The sequence below is a fragment of the Coenobita brevimanus genome, chromosome 26 (assembly GCF_032717465.1).
Source record: "Coenobita brevimanus isolate Jiangsu-jjx chromosome 26, ASM3271746v2, whole genome shotgun sequence".
Lineage (NCBI taxonomy): Eukaryota > Metazoa > Arthropoda > Malacostraca > Decapoda > Coenobitidae > Coenobita > Coenobita brevimanus.
The window spans coordinates 37,492,150-37,515,598 of NC_136979.1; positions in this window are offsets into that span (position 1 = coordinate 37,492,150).

Genomic DNA, 23,449 nt, shown 5'->3' on the forward strand with positions numbered 1-23,449 from the left:
TAGGTTAGGTTAGGTTTAAGTTTAGGTTAGGTTAGGTTAGGTTTAGGTTAGGTTAAGTTCAGTTAGCTTGGCTTAGCTTAATTTAGCTTAGGAGATAATGGTTTGCTGGTCACAGCGGGCCGGCGATTGTTGGTGCGAGGCGGTTGGGAGTAGGCCAGACGGCCTTGCGCGCGGCGGCCCAGCTGGTGAAACCACGGTATTTCTGATGGTTTTTGATGTGCTGTGAATTATTTTGACCTTCATTTCTATAGCAAATCAATACGTTATGTGATTTCCCCCACCCAAAAACCCCGGGTTCGCCCATCTCCCCCATTCTTGTGGGGGGAAGGGGATATCTTGAAATATACTGATTTGCGGCAGAAATGAAGGTCAGGTTCGTTCAAAACACATCAAAAACCATCAGAAATACCTTGGTTTCACCAAAAAAGATGTCCCTGTGCACTTGTAAAAAATTACCAAAAAATCATAGTACAGTAGCTACATAGGCTACCTGGTAAAAGATAAATATAGGGGCTGTTGATACAATATTTATCCTCTTATTTGTAATTATTTTTGTACTAAGTGAAAAATGTATATTTAATTAAAGCATGTATTGACGGTTTTGCTTTCTGTGGAGCAACATTCATTTCTAAATACAAGAGAAAATGATAAATAGCAGTACTAGTAATTTCAGCTGTTACTGAAACACTATTTAGCACACAGGCTCACAGTGGTATATAACAGTTTTATACTGAAGTGTTGAACCATGTTCTGTCCTGCACTATTATTAAAATCACCCACCATGACACAAATATTAGTTTCAAATGAATCACACTGAAAAACATTGAACAAATAAAAATATAAGCTTTAGCTCTAACCTCCTTACCTAACCCAACCTAACTTTAAGTACCGTATGACCTAACCTGTAATTTAAGCGTTTTTACTTAAACATTTAACATTCTTGATCATCACTGTAATGTCCGATTTGGTTTGGGTGAAACTCGGGAATAATAACAAGGCCAGTGACATGGACACCCCCCCCCCCTTACCCCACGCACACACACGGCCTTGTGGGTCTTGTGCTCCGTGACATTAACACAGTTAGGATATCCCATGACACCTACAACTGCTAAGATGTTAAATATGCCCGTATCTACTCACAAATCATCGGCTCACCTGATATAAAATGCTTGCTACAGAGGCGGGAGTAGGCCTCTTAACGGCAGCGATCCATTTCTGTTGCCTTTTCTAATTGGCTAGAAACCGGTAGAAGTGTACCCCACTTCCAGTTTCTGCCTTATTTTAGAGCCGAAGGCACAACAGTGGAATACCATTATGGATTCTGCAGTTCTCTCTCTCTCTAGGCGTCCAACAACTTGACGTCCAATGTGACGCGACGCCGTAAACAAAAGTCACATGACTCATGACGTCACGTGTAAAGATCTATACTGATTTCGTGTCTCAAGGAGAAAAAAAATAGAAGTGATTAAAAACCATTAGACTCAAATTTTAGGTACCCAACAATTTTAGTTAAAGTTTATTTCTGTGAAAACAGAATATTTTATCACCCGTTTCAAAATTAATATACAGTAGGCTCGTTTGAGTTCTGATCCCATCAACAAGCAGCAAGCAAAAATTGTTATCCATTTCGCCTCGCAAGCAAAATATCGCTCACCGTGGATCATTTTGGCTAGCAGCTCACAAACTGACTCAGTGTAATTAACAACTTTAACAGGTTAGTGCAGCATGGAACTGTTAACTTAGTTAATAATAATTTTGAGTTCCCTCTCAGTGCTGAAAGGGTTATGACATGGATTAAATTTTAGGTGAATATTTTGAATGAGTGGCAGCACATTTCATATTTTTGGTTATGTTACTTTTGTACTGGCAAGATTCTTGGAAATGTACAGTAGAATGTGGGTAAATGTACGTTTTACTTTAAGCAGCAGGACCCTACCGTTTCAGTTGCTATCAGTCCATCTTCTGTATTTTTCTGTTTTCATGATGGTAAACAATTGATTTCTATTGACTTTCCCCCGTGCCTCCGACGTTTGTAATGGCGAACTTGCTAAAACTTACTCGAATCTAGGTTAAGTTAGGATAGGCTAGGTTAAATTGTTAGGTTAGGATAAATACCCAGGTTAGATTAGGTTTGGTTAGGTTTATAAGGTTAGGAAAAGGCATTAAAAGGCAATCGGGACATTTTGGAAGAGTCCGCCATTAGACTCGAGAAAGTTAAAAACAGTTCGATCATACTGTTCATACAGCGGAAAGAACATAACAAAAAACACTAGGGAGAGAAATTGAACGTGAAACCTTCTTTTACCACCCCAAAAATAACCAGAAAAGGAGAACAGATTATCAGGATGAAGAATGGTTGAATGAATGAAAAGAATGGTTAGCTAAGATGCTTCTGCCGCTTAAAGCGGATGTTTACAGAGGTGAAAATGTGATCATGTATTAACCTTTTCTTACAGTGCTGTAATAATGTGTAAAGCTAAGGATAACATTAAAGAATATGTCAGCGTAACTACGGTGTCCAGAGCTTTTGTGTCAGGTTTGGCTGCACACTTTTACTTAACATCCTTTACCGTTTTTCTAAGTAATCTTTTAATATTTCTTTATTGGTAGAAATGAAGTTCCTTTATGCAGCCTTCAACTGGTTGTTTTTCCCCAGACTTTGAAAACGAAGTTAGTGAAGATTTTGCATCACCAGATGCCAAGTACGGTATGTGGTATTTGTTCTTGCATCACCAAACCATCACAGTTAGAACCCAACACATTCAGAGCTCAGCAATTATTCAGATAGTTTAGCAAATATTGTGGTACTTACCAATTATCCTTTCAATGTTTTTCTTACATTACAGCATTTTTCCTTATTCATACTACCGTTTACATTATGCTCAGTAACAGTTTGTGTGTGTGTTCGAATCTGGGCAAAGACTTCAGAGCCTATCCCATGGCATATCCTCAAGAGTCAAGGACCAGTAGTCCTCCTACATCTCCACATGTCACCACTTGGGCGCTGACATCCACCTGCCATATTGAATACTTGTTAGGGCAGTCTCATACAGGACTGGTGTATTGGTATTAGCGGGGTTGTTTTAACTACGTGGGCGTGCCTTCTGGTAGATCAGTAAATTCTACCCTTTATGAAATTCATATTCATAAACTGTTCCTGCCCCAACGGGGATTTGAACCGCGGTCCGTTAGGACTGTAGGTCTACTCTACTGGTCAGCCACCGCCTCCCTCAGATTAAAGTTTAAGATTCGGTTACTATTATATCAGGTTTATCCTCTCTTCCTATTGTTCCCATCTTTCCTATCATTTTTCATTTCTCATCTTTCCATTTTAGGAGGCATTACATTGAGTCACAAGCCTAATGGCTTCCTGTAAGCCAGGAAACCATCTACAACGCTGGGTGGTAACCATAAAACCAACACACGTGTTCCCTACATGTCAGCAAGTGGGTTGGCAGAAGGTTAGTGCCCCTTCCCATACCATAAAACCCCTTACAGCAGGGGTTCCCAGCCTTTTTGTTCTTCTGTACCCTTTGGGCATTCTGACAGGTTCCCATGTACCCCAGGATAAGAAATTGATAAAATTGTATTAATTTTACATTATTTTATTATGAAATCTGTATATGTAGACTGCATAGGGATCTTAGCATTGATAACATCAATAAACTGAACTCAGTGAATTTATATAACAAGAACAGTAAATGAAAAGACAAGAATTTCCAGAATTAATATAAAAAAATGTATTTTTTGAAATAATGTCGATACGACATTTAAAAAATACATTTTTGAAATTAATTTCGGAAATTCTTGCCTTTTCATTTATTGTTCTTGTTAGCCTACTGTATGTATAGTAGACTTTTATGCATCACATGCAACAAAGCTACGGCAACAGTGCTGGTGACAATGTTAACACACCCTCACTAACTGTGAGCTTCAGCGGGACTGACTCAGACATTACCGGGCGGGACTAGAGACCCTATCTCTAGTAACATCCAGGCTTCTATGAAGCACTCAGATAAATAAAACCGTTCAACATGAACTGGAATAAAACACTAGTTATCCTGACCACGAGAGGGTGTATGGTGACAATCGCCTTTGTGACTCACTGTCGACTTGGTAATATCGTATAGTGTTAGCTGAAGCAGAAAGCTAGAGGTGTCCCGACCTTGTTATAGGGATGGAGTGAACTTTGTGATTAATAGTGAATGAAAGATAACCAACCACAGGCTCACTGGCCTATGTTACAGAGATGAGCACCGCGGATAAGCGAGTCGTGGCGTCTGCCCTCACCTAATCCAGATACTGTTTCACTTTTTAGTAGTAGACTGATTCAGAGTTTTATTAATGTTGTAAGAGGACAAGTCTTAAAGCAGGACAAAATAATCGGACTGTAGCAGAAATTAAACAGACAAGGTTGCCCACTCGGGAAATTAGGGTCAGTATTGACTCGGCTCAGCCGCAGACAACAACAGCAGGCCTTCAGCATGAGTTTGCTTTTTCATTCAGGCCTCCACTACTACTTAAGCGGAAAGTCGATAGTGTTGGAAAATATATGCAGCGGCCATCTAAGGAAAATAAAAATGCAGCGACCGACTAAAGAAAATAAATGCAGAGACTGACTAATAGTATTTGATGTTGCGACTAAGTAATGAAAATAGATACTGAGACGACTAACAAACATCAACAAAAAAGCAGCTTGCTAAAGAAGACAAATGAAGCGACTGATAATGTAGCGCCTGTCTCACGGAAAAAAAGTAAAAAAAAAAATAATAATGATAATAATAATAATAACCTACCCATGCACACTTAGGATCGCCTAAGCTTAGCTAAACTAACCTTATTTAACTGAATGATGGCTTTCACAATCTACAGCCCCAGAGACACGCCAATGCCCCTTTGTCATTAATACTCTCAATGTAATGCCTCATTTCACAGTATCGACCGACTTCCTGGCAAACACTGACCGATCACCTCAGTATTCAGGATATGTCTTCAGGCTCTGTTCTAGGTGACATAAGAGGCATCGTACAGCCCCTTTCTTAGTTTTATATTTTTCATATTTCGTCTTAACATTCTCTTGTCTGCCAGTTATGTCGTTTGAATGTCGATATGTTTTGCATCAGTAACATAAAACAGGATACTGAGGTGTGAGTAAATTGCTAAGGAGTGTTACAAAATATCCAGAGCTATTTAGAATACGTATTCTGTCATGATATTACTTCTCACACAAACATCAAAATGGGTTACCACCACTAACTGTAGTTTCTTTTTGCCTTCTCTGCCAATTATTCTTTTCATCTTTTTTCTTTTTTCTTACAGCTTGCATGTCCTGCCTGGCGCGTCGAACTGTTAGTAATGGGATGCTGCAGGACGCACCGAACTGTTAGTAATGAGGTGCTCCCTTGTATGGAGGGTTTGGCCAAAAGCTTGCTTCGTGTACAATCCCTTCTTCGTAACGGTAAGTTTTTGCTTCTTATAATCTGTCATTGCGCAACAGTTTGCATACTACTACTGCTCCTCCTCCTCCTCCTCCTCCTCCTCCTCCTCCTACTACTACTACTACTACTACTACTACTACTACTACTACTGCTACTACTACTGCTGCTGCTGCTGTTGCTGCTGCTGCTGCTGCTGTATTTCTTTCTGCTTATGACCTCTAATGTTTGTGACCTAATGTATTCAGGCATCTCGAAGTGAACGGATTTGACTTCGACTCTCTTATTTGTTTATTTATGTATTTATTTATTTTCTTTCTCGGAGGGAACAGTCTTCCGGGCTTCCAGCCTTTGGTTCCTTCTTCCATACATGAAACTACAGCAACAACAACTACAACAACAACAACAACAACAACTACTACTACTACTACTAGTATGTAAGTTAGGTGGTAGATGGGGTCGTTACGTTACGAGCAACCCTAATGTAGTACTGCGTTCACGTGACTCATCAGTCTAAACTGCATGACATGCAAGAGGGTTTCTGGTAGTTCAAGAACCATGTACGGCGTTAGGTGGTAACCGTATAGCCAGCGAACATATGGTGGTCTGATGGGTTAAGGCACTTCAAGAAGATGTGGCTTAGTGACGTTCGAGAAATTGTTACTGTTCACATAATGGGAATCGGAGGTGAGTTACTGGTCACCATCTCCGTGTATGCCTGCACCAAATATCCTAACCTTGGCTCCTACGTTCCTGATGGGGCAGTATAGGATTGGATGATAAACATTATTATTATTATTATTATTATTATCATTATTATTCGACAAGGAGAGTATGAATTCGCCCCTGTTTGTTAGTTTGTTAGCTTGTCTGTTAGGAGGATTACTCAAAAACTAAAAGGTTTTAACCAAATTTGGTGGATGGATAGCCCATGTCCCAGTGAAAAATCGATTACATCTGGGGACCGATCCGGATCGTGTGACGGATTCTGGATCCGGAAAACATTTTTTTTTTATTTGTAACCCTAATCAACGATGAAAAAACCTAACCCATTATGAAGAGTGATTTGGAAATTACGTTGCCCTTGTCGGAGAGATGCGCACCAGTGAGTGCCCATGTAGTTGCTACAGTTACTACTTCTGCTGCTGCTATTACTGCTTCTACTACTACTACTACTACTATGGTCCCCGACAAAGAGAGTATGTTTTCTCCTCTGTTTGTTTGTTTGTTTGTTTGTCTTAGTAAGAGTACTCAAAAACTAAAAGAGAAGTTTGGACCAAATTTGGTGGTATAGGTAGCCCATGTCCCAGGGAACAATCGATTAACTTTTTGGAACCGATTCGGATCGTATTACACGTTCTGGATCCGGAAAACACTTTTGCGAAACACTAATCAATGATCAAAAAACCTAACCCATTATGAAAAGTGACTTGGAAATTATGTTGCCATTGTCTGAGAGATGCGCTCCACTGAGCGCCCCTCTAGTTGTTGATGTTGCTGTTGTCTTCGTCCTCAAAAAAGGGAGGGGCTAGAAATATCTACTTTCTGTGTACTGACTTAGGGATGTATTGACTAGCATGTAACGAAGTGATTGGAGGCAGCCCCATTCAGGCATTTAATTTTTTGTTTTTGTTTTTGCCAAAATTAATACTATCTTCGCTGTGAAAGGGTATAAAGAGCTTATCATGATGATAAAACTGATTAGTCAAGATGATATTGCTGGTCAGCCAAGATGATAGAGCTGATCAGCCAAGATGAAAGAGCTGATCAGTCAAGATGATAAAGCTGGTCAGTCAAGATGATGAAGCTGGTTAGTCAAGATGATATGAGCTAGTACAGTAAGTAAAGATGATAAAGCTGGCCAGTCAGGATCATAGAGCTGGTCAGTCAAGATCATAGAGCTGGTCAGTCAAGATGATAAGAGCTGGTCGGTCAAGATGATGCAACTGGTTGGTCAGATAGAGCTGGCCGATCAAGGCCTATGAATATCAGACTTTTACCTGGTCGTGGTTTAGTGGTATGCTGCCTGCCTCTCACCTGAGAGTCCCGGGTTCGATTCCCGGCATATTGGTAATTTCTCAGATGATTTTTCCTGTGTAAAATACAGGTCTCTCTCTTCATTCTGACTTGCCGTAAGTGCTTGGGATAGATTAAAAAGCATCTACTTGCTCGAGTGCCAGGGGGTTAACTCACCCTCTTCAGGCCCACAGTGGGGGCTGAGGGACGTTGGTTACAAGATTGTGACAACGTGAGTTAACTTTTTCCTGGTCGTGGTGCAGTGGTATGCTGCCTGGTTCTCACCTGAGAGTTCCGGGTTCGATTCCCGGCATATTGGTAATTTCTCAGATGATTTTTCCTGTGTAAAATACAGGTTTTTCTCTTCATGCTTGCATGTGTCGGCCTTGGTCACCTAATGGCGGCTCTCCACGCTGCACGATCCATTGCAGCCTCCCTGTTCAGTCCCTTAACCCTGAGGTCACACTTAATGACCTCGTCCCATGTCTCTCTCGGTCTACCCCTCATAACCCCACCCCCAATATTAACACTTCTCACCTTCCTCACCCAGTTATCATCCCCCATCCTCTCCACATGTCCAAACCGTCTCAATCTACCTCTCCTTATCACAACATCAATACACTCCAGTCCCATCCTACCTCTCAACTCTTCCATCGTAAACCCAGCCCCTCCAGGCCTTGGACGCAGGGACGCACTGCACATCCACCTAATCATTGTCATTTCTGTACGTCTGAGCCCGGCGAATATCTTCCTCCTTCACTGCCCAGGTCTCACTACCATACAGCATTACACTCCTAACACATGCTGCATACAAAGACCCCTTAGCACGTAGGGAGAGTCCTCTCAATTGGCTCGTCTGTAAGAATGCAAGTTCCGTGAATGACAAACTCGCCAACACTTCCTTCCGGTGTATTGTTTTGCATGCAGCCTTCTCCACGGTCACCTGGGCTTCCCAACAGGTAAACTAGGCCAGGTGTGATGTGGGGGGAGGGATGCAGTGTGCCAGTCCCTTCCTCCCCCTCTGCCATCCCCCCTTCCTTTCTTTTCTCCTCGTCATCTGATCAGTCTTCAACGCTCCCCCCCCCCTCCCACCTTCGTCATTGTTGATTTTCTCTCTCTCTCTCTCTCTCTCTCTCTCTCACACACACACACACACACACACACACACACACACACACACACACACACACATACACCTCCCCACACACACACACCCACGTAGTCCTTGCACACGCAACGCCAGCCTTAGTCAAACACGACAGGTCATGGGCGCGCACACACACACACACACACACACACACACACACACACACACACACACACACACACACACACACACACACACACACACACACACACACACACACACACACACACACACACACACACACACACACACACACACACACACACACACACAAACGTAGTCCTTGCACTCACGACGCCAGCCTTAGTCAAACACGGCACGCCATGGGCGTACACACACACACACACACACACACACACACACACACACACACACACACACACACACACGTAGTCCTTGCACTCACGACGCCAGCCATAGTCAAACACGGCACGCCATGGGCGTACACACACACACACACACACACACACACACACACACACTAGGCAAATCACTGCATCCTTCCCATTGCACTTCCGGACTTCTGCCAGTCGCCCCCCGCGAAGGTTGAACGAAGGGGGGGAAGAGGGAGAGGGGAGTTAATTAGCTGTAGCCGAGGTACGGGGGATGCTGAGGGGGGTGCAGGGGTAACTGTTGGGGTACGGGGGTTACTGAGGGGCTACTGGGGTTACTGGGGGGGTCCTGGGGTTACTGGGGGGGTACGGGGGTTACTGAGGGGATACGAGGGTTACTGAGGGGCTACGGGGGTTACTGGGGGGGTACGGGGGTTACTGAGGGAGCTACGGGGGTTGCTGGGGGGGTTCGGGGGTTACTGAGAGGAGTACGGGGGTTACTGAGGGGGTACGGGGGTTACTGAGGGGGACGGAGGTTACTGAGGGGGGTACGGGGGTTACTGAGGGGGTATGGGGGTTACTGAGAGGGGTACGGGGGTTATTGAGGGGGGTACGGAGGTTACTGAGCTTACTGGGGGAGAGGGGAAATAAGTAAGGATGTTATGGTGTGGTTGGGGAGGAGGTTTTTCGAAGGGAGGGCGGTTGTATTGAGAGTATTAAAGATGGGAGTTGCAGAGAAGTATAAAAGCCAACTCTCTCTCTCTCTCTCTCTCTCTCTCTCTCTCTCACGTTTCACCCTCGGCGGTAGGCAGCTACATTCCTGCCCCTCAACTTACCTTTTACCTTCTTCTCCTCAGTATCACCTTTTCTCTTCATCTCCAAGTTTATTTGCATCGGTTAATCGATCAGTTAGTAAATCAGTCAGTCAGTCACTCAGTAAATCACTTACTAACTACTCACTCACTCAATCAGTCAGTTAAGTCAGTCAGTCAGTCAGTTAAACAACTGCAAAGCTGACAATTATCCTAAGCTTAATACATGTGGTATTACGTGCTCAGAAGCACTCAGCAGTCAGTATTATCTTTAAAATGATGATAAGACATGTCTGGCCATTCTGCATCGTTGCTGACTGGAACTGCACTACGGTATTGTGGGATGCAGGCTGATCGCATCTAATGATTACAGGAGTTTCATTCGTGATTATGGTGCTGGACAGGAATGCCTTCACGTGGTGGCACCAATGTGATCGAGCCGCTTCGCTGACTGGTTACATACACATCTCTCAACTCTCTCCCTGTCCCTCGAAATGATGATGGTGGCCTGTAGGAGAGAGGTAACTTCAGCTTGCCGTCCACTGGGTTCACATTCAGATGGACGTAGGGCTACAGTAACAACAACTGCTGCACGAATGATTATCAAAGATTGTTAGTTTGCAGACGCCTTCCCTCACTCTGTTTCAGTACAGTCATAAGGGTTAGACAGTCCACGTCAGCGCTCATAATTAATGTAGGATTTCGTATCGTAGACTGTAAAGAGCTACGAGTGCTTATAGTCCGATTTAAAATAGGGCAGCTTTGTCTTCTGCTTTCACCCCTTTACTATACGATGATGTTTGCGTGCACTCGTGCCACCTCCAGACGAGTTTTTTTGAGCCAAGCGGGAGACTGTGGTGAATGAATCTAAGTCCTTATTTTTGCAGGTTTCTACAAAAATAAAATATCAACGTACCGTACACAAGTGGTTATTGACAAGTTACTGAACCTTTGTGAATTTATTTAACTGACAAAGCCCCAAGCCTATATGCTGATGTAGTTAACCAGATTATCCTCTCTCTCTCTCTCTCTCTCTCTCTCTCTCTCTCTCTCTCTCTCTCTCTCTCTCTCTCTCTCTCTCCACACTGACCAAAAAAAAAAAAAAAAAAAGAAGGCAGGATCCCACTGTCCGCCACGAAGGGGGAAAAATTCGTATTGGGGAAGTGGCAAATACAATGTTTGTTTTGATCGTTTTTGCCCGGATCCTAAACAGCTGAATCATTTTTGCAAATATCAGTGTACACAGCAGTTCACCTTGCTCTGAATACACAATATTATGTTTACGCAAGCGACCATTAGCTAAAAGTAACGTGAAAATCCGAAATAACTGAAGAAGGAAGCCGAGATCGAAGTGTCCCTCTTCAAAGCTTTGTGGAAAAATGGCGCGGGTTTCACAGCCTACAATCTGGCTAGCTTTTTTTTTTTTTTTGGGGGGGGGGGATCCAGTTTGAATTAGCTTATTGTTAGCTTGTATGTTAGGTATACCCACATACATACTGTACATTAGCATTTTACCAGGTAACTCCTTCAATCAGGTGATTTTTTTTTTTCTTTCTTTAAATGGATTAATTCCAGTTAAGATAACCTTTTCTAACAGGAAGTTTTTTTTATACAGCCATCCTTCATCTCTTCGGCACCATATGGCTCACCTTTGCTGAATAAAATCGTCAGCAAACGGCAAGTAAAATATAGAAGACACCATCGGATTGAAGGGGTCAACGTACCTGATGCAGAAAAAATACTGGTAAGGAAAATGTGCGAGGGAGTCTCATTAACCAACAAGAATACGGACTGATAAGACATCGGATTCAGCAATCACCGCTTTTGCCAACCTAGTCTTTGTGTTGTCACTGGGCGAGGTCTTAGGGCAGCCTAAAAGAAAGCCGGAGGAGAGCGACCGAGATGAGCGAGAGACCAAGATCTTACGGCCGTATTCATGAAAAATTCTTTCCCTTTGTGAGCTGCTCGAGAGGAACGTAAACTCTTTATTTAATCCCTTCATTCCAGTTTTTAGTTTATTTTTCTTGTCCCTAGACGATGATCGCGCAAATTATTAATGGAGGAGTTGATTATGATTTTACGTAGCCTTTCTTGTCCAAAAAATTACAGTAAGCTAAATTAAACAGTCTTAAAGTGGCATGAACAGTAGACAAAAGACGTTCTTGGACGGAAGAGATTAACACAACACCTTGGTCACTATCTGTGTCGAGGTTGTAAGGAGCGGAACGGTTTGATCTTTGAGTCGGGACAAAACGTGTGCCAAAAACGAAACTCATTTGCCTGACGCAAGAGGCACGAATTAAGGTAAGGAGGGAAAAAGTGGAGAGCGTGAAGAATGGAACATGAATGGTGCAATAGATCGTGATAAGGACATGAAAGAGAGGAGAGAGTGTAGGGTAACTTGGAAGGAACAATTAAAGAGCGTGATGAGGACATGAAAGAGGGCGAGAGTGCAGGGAGACTCGGGAGGAGTAATTAAAGAGCGTAATGAGGACATGAAAGAGAGGAGAGAGTGCAGGGTAACTTTGATGGACCAATTAAAGAGCGTAATGAGGACATGAAAGAGGGCGAGAGTGCAGGGAGACTTGGAAAGAGTAATTAAAGAGCGTGATGAGGATATGAAAGTGAGGAGAGAGTGCAGGGAGACTTGGAAGCAGTAATTAAAGAGCGTGGTGATCACGTGACGAAAGAGTAGACTAATTATTAACTTTCTTGGGTTTCTTTGACTCACTCAGCTAAATCTAATCGTCTGGTATTAGCTAGAGGTAAGGGTTATGGAAAGTTTTATTTTCTTTATTATTGCAATTATTATTATTATTATATTACCGGTATTATTATTATTGTTATTATTATTATTATTATTATTATTATTATATTACCGGTATTATTATTATTATTATTATTATTTTTATTATTATTATTTTATTATTATTATTTTATTATTATTATTATTATTATTTATTTATTTATTTATTTATTATTTAAGGAGAGGTTCTTAGTACTGAAGAAATTAATTAGACTATATTTAATTTCTCATTTCAGAAAGACTTTTAAACAATAAAATCGTCTGGCAATAGAGAGAACACGAAAAATACATAATTGGAGTGAAGAGGTGATTGAAAATAGAGGAAAGCTGGCTGGGGAGAGTCCAGTACTGAAAGGAAATTTGAAGAAGAGAGTGAGTAAGTGTGTGTAAAGGAGGGTTGGGAAGGAAGGAGGGAGGGAGGGAGTGAAGGAAGGAAGGAAGGAAGGAAAGATGAAGCTTAGGGAGAGTTGAAATCCAATCCCTCCGTGTTTAGAGAAAGTCAAGAGGATTTACCTTTGTCAGTATTTCTTCTTTTCAATTCTCTCTCTCTCTCTCTCTCTCTCTCTCTCTCTCTCTCTGTATGTAGGAGACAGGTAAGAGGGAAGGACTGGTAAGCGAGAACATACGGCTTTAGGTCACAAACTGGGCAAAGAATGGAAAGTGAAGTAGCGCCAGAGGGTTAAGGAGGAACGCCAAAGTGTGTTAGGGAAGAGGAATGTCAACCCGTTCTGTACGATGATGCACTGTTGTTTTATTTTAAGCCAATTCAGAGTAGACGTTGAGGGATAGGGTCAATTAGAGGTTGCATCTGAATCCTCCATGACGAGAGAGGCTTCAAGGGTTCAGTAATATCGTTTGGGTAGCAAGAAGAAACGACAAAAAAAAAAAAAAATCGCACTGAAGGGGTTGATAGATATATTCACTGAGGGTTTTTGGTCATCACTTCACTACGGTAGGTCTCCCTTAAACTGAATGAAATCGTCTGAGTGTAGCAATAGATTAATTCCATTGCAAGAATGAAGTAGTACAAGGAATCATGTGATGCGGGGGGTAGAGAGATAGAGAGAGAGAGACGCGATGTATGGGGAAGGGGAGCTGAGGAAGGGAAGAGGTCGTTACGTTGATGAGTAGGGGCAAGGGAGGGAGGGAAGGAGGGAGGGAGGGAAGGTAAGTATGAGGTAATATGAGGTGGGAGATGATTATGGAGAGGAATTCGGGAAGTAGTTTGGGGAAGAGGGTGACAAGACAAGGTGAGAGAGAGAGAGAGAGAACAGAGATGAACATGGTGAAAAGGAGAGGGAGGGGGAAGGGAAAGAGAGAAAGGGATGTGAGGTGTGTAGAGAGATAGACAGAAGGAGGAAAGAGTCAGAGTGTTGGGTAGAGAGGAGGCGGGGGAGAGGGGTAAGGAGTGAAAGAAAAGATGGAGGGAAGGAAATGAAAAGAACGGACGGGAAGAGAAGAGCTGCCGATGTTACACTGGGCACAAAATGAATAATGTGTTAGTTGTTTTTGCGAGCCGAATGACCAACAGCCAGCAGGAGTCACTTTGTTTGGAAACAGTCCCTTAATGCACGTGGTAATTGGCAAAAGTGGCTGGCATGTTAACCGCTTTTGCTCAGTGTGAATCCACCTAAGGACGGAGGGAGGGTAAAGGAAGAGTGAAATGGATGAGAAAGGTAGACGCGTTGTTAAAAATTGGAGGTCGACGACTCAGCAACAACATAAACATCATCAGCACCAACACCAACCTACACAATACACCTCATCTCATAACACTTTCTGTTTTAAAGATGGATGGAGTGGAAGGAGAGAGAGGGAGGGAAGGAGGGAGGATAGGTAGGGCGGAGGGAAGAGAGGGAAAGGAAGAGACTGGAGCAAGGTCACTACCTCTCCCACCACCTCCACCACTACTTCCTCGTACTCCATCTCTCTCTCTCTCTTTCTTGTCTCTCCCTTATACCTTCCTGCTATCCTCTTACGAATGACAATACGGGTAATCTTCCTCTTCAGATTCTGTGTATGTATGTGTGGATTTATCCTATCTACGAATTTTTTGCTAATGTATTTATGTATGCATGTATATATGTATGTATGGACAGTTATGTATATAGGTATGTATCATGAACAGTCACAACCAAACCCGTTTTATCCCCTTCAGAGCGATGGGACCCAAGGCCAGACCACCGCCTCCCGGAACATTTAAAGATAGGAGACCAACCTACCCCCCTGGTAGCATTACGTCACTGAGAAGCCTTCGGTCGCCTCTGTTAAGATTCAAACCTACGAATGTCATTCAAGGTGAGGCCGTCACTGTGCGTATTTTTAACTGTGCGTGGATGTTTGTCTTGTAATGTGTGTATTCTATTTTATGTATGTAATTTTATGTATTTTAATGTGTTCTGAAGTATGTAATGTATTTTAATCGATGCATGTGTTCTAATGTGTGTATTCAACTTTATGTATCTTTGCGTACGAGTATTCTACTGTATGTGGTCTGATGCATCCTAAAGGATACAGGCATTATAATTGTGCATGTATGTATGCTTCGTTACTTCACTCTTTCTGCTCTGTCTGCATCCTTCATCCTTCTCGTATCTCCCTTTCTTTCCCTTTTGCCCACCCTTCTCTCCTCTCTTCCTTTCCCTTTCATGCTCACCGTTCTCCACCCCACCCACCTCTTCTCTCCTTTCTCTCTCCACTCCCTTTCATATAATCACTCAGTTACCCCAGACAATTAGGGCAAATTAGTGGTAACCCAGTGATGGCGTTAAAGGAGAAGGCAGTCATAAAACAAGACTGAGAGATGAAATTCAGATATTTGCTGGTACTGAACAGAACAGTCTAACAGCAGAGATAATGCAGGAAGATAGTAGAGATCTTCCTTCTATAGCGGAATGCTCCCAAGCAGAAGCTGATGTTATGTGTGTACAGTGTGTAGCTATGTATGTATGCAAGTATGTATGTATGTACAGTCGTGGTCAGTAGTGTCTTCAGATGTCTGAGGTTCGGAATCTGTGAAAGGAGACTTCAACTCTCTTTTTACAGGTTGGATTTTTAAGATATCGCAAGGTTATGACACGTTTTCAGGAGGGAGTCAAGTGTTAGCCTGTCGTTCGAAAAGACAAGAACTTGATTTCAAGCTGTTGCAAGAAACAGTTTGTTGATTTGAATTTCGTTAAAACAAGCTTAAAAAGTTTTCCTCAAGGCGCACCGCGTTGAGTGACAACTGAAACAGTCAAAATACGCACCAACTGTTTTACGGACGTCTCGAGTTACTACTACTGAAAGTTACTCCAATCTTTATTTTTATAAGTAAGTAAAACGTGTCTGTGCGTAGAGGTAATACGGCTCAAGTAGTCTTATGCACTTTTTTTTTTTTTTTTTTTTTCCAGAACAGCTAGATTTTCATGTGAATCTTATTTCATGCTTAACCAAGGTTACTGGATATAATTTAGCTTACACGTTCGTGAAGATAAAACTTTTAGAATGGTTGGAGCTTCTCCATTAACAACTTCGTCTTTGCTGCCATCAGATGGTATTGTTAACTTGGGAGACACTTTTGAGTTAAAGGGATTAAATATACCATTCACTAGCCACTTCATTGTGGTGGATATTTCCAGAACTAAACAGTTACGAAAATTTAAAATACGTCATGGGAATGAAGGGGTTAAGTTACGGTAGCACTGTACTTCTGGGAAATGGTCAGAATGAAATTAAAAAAAAAAAAAAAAGCCGCCATCCTATCAGCAGCATCATTATAACCCAACCAAACTTCCTATTTTTTATCACACTTAATGCTTCCCTATTTTTTGTTTCTTGTTTTTTCCGGTAACACCCTAATCTCGTTTTTAAGGGTTTGTTATTGTGGCCTCGTGAAGGTTACGGCTCGGCTCGCCCTCACTAACCCAAGCCACTGAAAACGACACCCGGCACAGGAACAGACGCGGGCTGAATCACCAAATGTCGCCTCCCGTGCCGTCACTTCCTTCCGCGTTCCCTTTTACTCCTCCTTCACCTATTTGGTTTGCGATTTTTTTTTTTTTTTTTTTACGTTTTCCGTACGGTGACTTCCTTTTGCAGTCCAATCTTGCTTCCGGCGGACGATGTTATTCAACTCTTAGTGAGGGAACTGAGGTAGAAACAATTTTCCTTACAGTCTCCACTGTCCTTGCAGTTCAGTGACATCCTTTATGCTTTGTTTTTGCGATATCCAGTTGTTGTTATTAAAAGCTTAGGAAAAGATCCTCGTACTCGTTCTCTACGATGACGTCTCTTTTTAAGCTTATTCTTACTCTTTCTAGCTTATTCCTACTTACTAATATATTCAGCTCGAGATCTCTGAGTTTAAAAACGATTTCCATCAAGACCTTGGTTCCCATAACCCGTTTTGGTTCGGTGACGTCTTTGTTTAGTCCAGTGTTGCCATATCTAGACGATTTTGTGCAACTCAGGGCAGGTCTCCCGTACTGGATGGGTTAACTGATTTGTAGGAAGTAAGAAATGCTTTGATGATTTGTATGTGTATTAATTTTGCCTTTGTTTTATTCAGTTCTTTATAACCTTTGTTTTTGTAACTTCTGCTTTTGTGGTGTAGGATACTAGGAAGCGTTCTGTTCAGTATCCGTTTGTATTAGTTTTGTCTATGTTTTAACTATTTCTAGCCTTCGTCAGTAATGTCTGCCTTTGTGATGCAAGAAATTCTCTGCTATTTAGCCCCTTTGTATTAGTTATGGTTTAGTTATAATTAATTCTTTGTAGTCTTCGTTTGTAATGGAGTCTTCTGTGGTATTCATGAGTTCGCATACTTAAAGAGGCAAACATATGCTAGGCCTCCACTCTTCTCTGGTGTTCTTGGTGTAGCAAAATCTGCAACTCTTGTCGTTAAATGTGACCTGATTATTCCTTAACCTTTGTATCATTCGTCCTACAGACACCCCTTTCTTATTATATACTGCACGTCGACAACATGGGGCCGGGTTTTTTTCTGGCTACTACTCTCACTCCGAGAAGATCCAAATCTGTGAACCTATAGAGTAATACATTCTCTCTCTCTCTCTCTCTCTCTCTCTCTCTCTCTCAAGTTCCCCTTTCCTTCACACCCCTGCCCTCAAACCACAATAAGTCACTTCACACACCGTCACTCCAAGCAATACGCCAATAATGCTGTGCGCCTTCTGAACGCTTTCCTCCCTTTCTTCCTTCACCCTTCCTACAAGCAACAAGCAATTCTTGGGGAATGACTGTATCATTATCATTATCATTATCTCTCTCTCTCTCTCTCTCTCTCTCTCTCTCTCTCTCTCTCGTTTCCTGTTCTACTTTCCCTGCACTAGTGATAATCTTATTCTCTACTTATACGTCTCATGACAACCTTCCCGTGTGACTGAAAGGCTTGCTCTTTCACTTTCATTTCTCTCTCTCGCTCGTGGTTCTACTTCTTTACATTGTTCCTTTAATGGACTTCCTATCTCTCTCTCTCTCTCTCTCTCTCTCTCTGGATTACTACAATGATAGTCGTTTTCTTCTCTCCCTCTCTCATTCCTTGTGGTGGGTTGTGTCGGCCATCACCCACTCACTTGATGTAGTGCTGCTTAATTATTCCTTCCTCTTTTTCATTTTGTTTCTGTCTACCCTCCTCTCTTCCTTCCTATTCCTTCCTGTCGCTTTTATTATTTTTTTTTGTTTTCCCACTTCTGGCGGCCCTACACTGAGTGGCAAGCCTAATAATTTCCTGTAATCCAGGAAAGTATTTACAACAGTGGGTGGTATTCATACAACCAGAAAACGGGATGAAGTGGAACCTGCTATGGTTAACTGGATGGAGAGATGCAAATGCGGCATCCAACCAGGAACCAAACTTTCACACTAATCCCGCTCCTCGATATGGCGAGGCGCTGCCATCTCCAAGGGAACGCGGGTTCACTGAACGGGTCGGTCAGGCAGGGACTGTTGCTTGCCAGCGGTTGATGGGTCTGCTTTAATAAACAGACTGGGATTGATGAACAACAGCAACAACTCTCTCTCTCTCTCGTTCACCGCTCCACTTTCCCTGCACCGGTGTTTTTTGGCGTGTTTGTTAATAAGTCTAATCACAGTTACGTGTCACCCTGTTAGCTTGCCTGTGTTTCTATCTCCACTTTCACTTCAACCCATCCTCTGTGCCTGATTTATGTTTTCTGTTCATAATCTTTTCTCGTTCGTTATCTTCCTCCTCCTCCTCCTTCTCCTCCTCCTCCTCCTCCTTCTTCTTCTTCCATCATCATCATCATCATCATCATCATCATCATCTTCTTCTTCTTCTTCTTCTTCTTTCTTTCTTTCTTTTTCTTTCTTTCTTTCTTTCTTTCTTCCTTCCTTCCTTCCTTTCTTTCTTTCTTTTTTTCTTCTATTCTTCTTTTCACAGTATTTCCTCCCTTTACTACTGAAAGTCCTTTGTAAACAGAATAAATTTCTCTGACGAAGTTAAGTAGAAAAAAAGCCTCCTCGTGCCAAAGGGGTTCATTTTTCTCTACGGAAGGTGGTCACTGTCAACACCGGGCCCTCTCCTTGGCACTGACGACCCCCTGACACCTCTTCCTTAGCGATTTATTTTCTGTATTATACCATATTTTTCTTTTGTTGTCTGTACGTATTTGGATTTCGACATTGTATCATTAACGTGCTAGAGTGAAATAGGGAGAGCATACGAATGAAATAGGGAGGATAGGACGTAAAAGAGTGTAAGAGGGAGAATAATACATACGAGTGAAATAGAGAGAATAAAACATGCGAGTGAAATTGGGAGGATAACACATACGAGTGAAATAGGGAGAATAAAACATACGAGTGAAATTGGGAGGATAATACATACGAGTGAAATAGGGAGAATAAAACATACGAATGAAATTGGGAGGATTATACATACGAGTGAAATTGAGAGAATAATACACACGAGTGAAACAGGGAGAATAAAACGTACAAGAGTGAAACTGGGAGAAAGCATACGACTGAAATAAGGAGAGTAAGACTTACAGGGGTGAAATAGGGATAACAAAACGTACGAGTGAAATAGGGAGAATAAAACAAACGAGTGAAATAAGGAGAATAAAACATACGAGTGAAATTGGGAAGGTAATACATACGAGTGAAATGGGAAGAATAAAACATACCAGTGAAATGGGAAGATTGAAACACAAGAGTGAAATAGGGAGAATAAAACGTACAAGATTGAAACGGGGGGAATAATATCACACGCAATTCCTAAGCCGATGAGAATTTGATCCATCACATCATCGTTTATTCCCGATCTTCATCCTCTTCAGTATTACAAGTCCTCCGTTAGCTTAAAGGAGATAGTCTGACAGTAACAAGAACAAAATACAAGACATTCTAGTGGTGAAGGTGTTAGTTATTTTTTCTTGACACTAGGACCTCAGCCTTCTCCAGATCTTAAAGTCCTACAAATCTTCCATATAAGCTGAATAACTTAGTCTGGCGGTAGCAATATTAAAAGGACGTATAAAAAGGACGTTCTCATGTAGATTCTTGTTTACCGGAGGAGCTTTACCGCCTGTCACAGTCAACGGAGAGCCGTATTTTCACTGACACTGGAGACTTCGTGGCCCTTCATCGGTAGCTATTAGTTTTGCATATCACACCTTAATATTCTCATTTTCTGTTATTTGTGTTATTTTTATGTTATCTTTCCAGTATCAACATTATTTCTATCGTTAACCTATAAGAGTGACATAGACATAACATCACTTATAGATCTCCCAGATGGACCCCTAGCGGCGGTCACAGTCAACATTGTCTCCCTTCTCCCTGTAAGGCTGAATCCACCTTTCCTTCAAACATTTGCTCACTCCACCCTTGCACTTCACCCTCGCTCACTCTTTCGGCTAGGGATTCTGTTTATAAAGTTTCTCAACCTTTTTTCTCTACGTCACTGGATGCAAGAGGTTCCATACATTCACACACACACACACACACACACACACACACACACACACACACACACAAACGTCCTTCTCGCGGCCTCGACTCTCCCTACCCACAAAGGAAATACAGCTGCAATCTTTTATACCTTTCCACCTACCACCTCAGCCAGCCTACGTGACCAAGCTCAGGCATCAGGTCCTCTGCAAGCCTTCTTACAACAGGGGAAAAAAATCGCATAATTTTTCATCTCTTCTGCATCTCACTTTACTTTGACATTTAATATTCCTAAACTTATGATTTTATTTCCTTCTTGTTATAGTCCTTTTACTAACCTGGCACAGACTTTTGTCCTTTTTCACCTTATTTTCAGTAAGTCAGTGGCAGAGGACAATATTCTGGCTCCACATTGTTTCCCCAGCACTTCCTGGTGACTGACATATACAGTATTTGTGTGAATTCCTTGGTACAGCTCAGCACTCAAGGTGAAGAGATGAAATTTTAGGCCAAGTTAAAGTAAAAAGATTATACGCTTAGACGATTATACTCAGCGTGGGCAAGACTTTAGTACCATAGCTTAATGTTCAGGTCAGTGCTGATACACACACGTTTAATTTATGTATTTATTTATTATTAATGCTATTTCTGCAACATCAGATCATTCCATTCAGCTTAGGCGAGACCTCATGTATTGAAGGAATGATATTTTTTTTTTTTTTTTTTTTTTTTTTTTAGCCTGTCACATTTCTCGGCAGGTGACCTCAGTTCCGTTTCTCTACTACCTGACCTTGCCCGCCTCCCTTCCTCCCACCCTCGCCTAGAAACAGGGGGAGCCAGGACAAAAAACATATACAGTACCGGTAGCCAGGAAGTGTTAGGGTGGAAGGGACGAGGGTGAGGTCCAGGACAGGTTCAGGAGAGAGAGAGAGAGAGAGATTAAATTGGTGGGAAGGCAAGGAAAGAATAAGAGAAAGAATGAAGAAAAGATAAGTACGTGAGAATGAAGAGAGGGGTAAATGGAGAAAGAACGAGAAGAATGCAAGGGAGGAGGGAAAGATAATGAGAAGAATGGAAGTAGGAGAGAGAAGATGATGAGGAAAAGCAGGAGGAAGATGAGGAAAGAAAGAGAGGAAGGAGTGAGAAGACGAAGTAAAAGGAAGTACTGTTTGACGGAGAAGTGAGAGGAAAGGGGGAGAAGAAGAGGAAGGAGAGGAGAGGAAGAGTGAAAGGAAAGGGTGAAGGATAGAAGGGCAAGAGGGACGGGAAGTTAAGAGGAAGTATATTGAAAAATGAAAAGGGGGAGGAAGTAGGAGGGGGAAGGAAGGGATGGGAGGTGTATAGAAGAAGGAAGAGAAAAGGAAAGGAAAGGGTGGAAAGGTATGAAGAACGAGAAGGAAAGGAAGTACGGTATGATGAAAATGGAGAGGAAGGAAGGAGGGGGGAGCAAGGCAGGGAAGGGAAAGGGGGAAGGGAATAGGAAGGTTATGTATACAGGGAACTTGATCTTTCTTAAACTCCTGCCTTTTTATTTATTTTACCTAAATTTGATCCTTCGATACACGATCACCTTCAGTCCCGTGTCTTTTCCGGGGTAGGGACGGGAAGGCTTCAGTAATTATTGGTGTATTTTTTGGGGAGAGAGAGAGAGAGAGAGAGAGAGAGAGAGAGAGAGAGAGAGAGAGAGAGAGAGAGAGAGTGATCGCTGAGCAGAGGAGGAAATGAGAAATAAACAGAAGAGGTAAAGGACGACATGTATGAATGTGTACGATTGTATGTGTATCTGTGTATGAATATGTATATGTATGGATGGATGAGTACATGTTCTAGTATACTGTATATGTACGTAGATATGTATGTATGGATGGATGAGTACATGTTCTAGTATACTGTATATGTACGTAGATATGTATGTATGGATGGATGAGAACATGTTCTAGTATGTATGTATGTATATATGAATGAAGTATACTTACAGATTTATATATATATATATATATATATATATATATATATATATATATATATATATATATATATATATATATATATAATCTCATCAGCCGTTTGAGTGTCCACTGCAGGACCGGCCTATCCCGACCGAAGTGGGGACGATACAGCCAAAGTATCTCTATCAAGTGGCTTAGGCTGTCTGGTAGAGATTGTATGTAGGGTGAGAAGTGCTTGTAAGTGTAATTGTTGTGTTGGAATGGCTTTGGATGTGTGTGTAGTCTGTGAACCAAATGTAATCTGCCCGCGCAAGCCGACTGGGTGCAAGCATACTTTACAGTATGCGACACTGGTTCATCCACAGCACCCCTTGTGTCCGCCAAAGCAGTACATGGCCTAAAGAACGCTCCCAAAGTTTATTACCCTGGCTGGGCGCGAACCCTCGTTCTTCGGTGTGCGAAAAAGTGCACTTCACCACTGTACCTCATATATATATATATATATATATATATATATATATATATATATATATATATATATATATATATATATATATATAAATGATTGTTTATATATTATGTATGTGTGAATGAAGTATGTATATATGAGTTCATGCATGAGTGTATTAACGTACTGTATGTTTAGGTGTGTACGTGCAGTGGATGTATTTGTGAATATTTCTTTGTCATGTGGTTGTAAGCTTCCCGTGTGTAGCCAGATATCTGCCACGTGCATGTCTTGTGTACAGAAAAGTGTGTTCCAGCCTTTGAATACCAATAATGTGCGCTCCTTCGTTTGCTGTTTACGTGTGTGTTTTTTTGGGGGGGATGACTGGTTCCTGTGTGCGTTCTTGAGTTCCCTGTGTGTGTGTGTGTGTGTGTGTGTGTGTGTGTGTGTGTGTGTGTGTAAGGAAATCAAAGTAATATAAGGTATTTGGGTTGTATCCGTCTACAGACCCTTGTAACACTACCCCAGTTAAATATTCAGGATATCCTTTACGTCACTCACATCCGTTTACACTCATAGCCATTCATTTA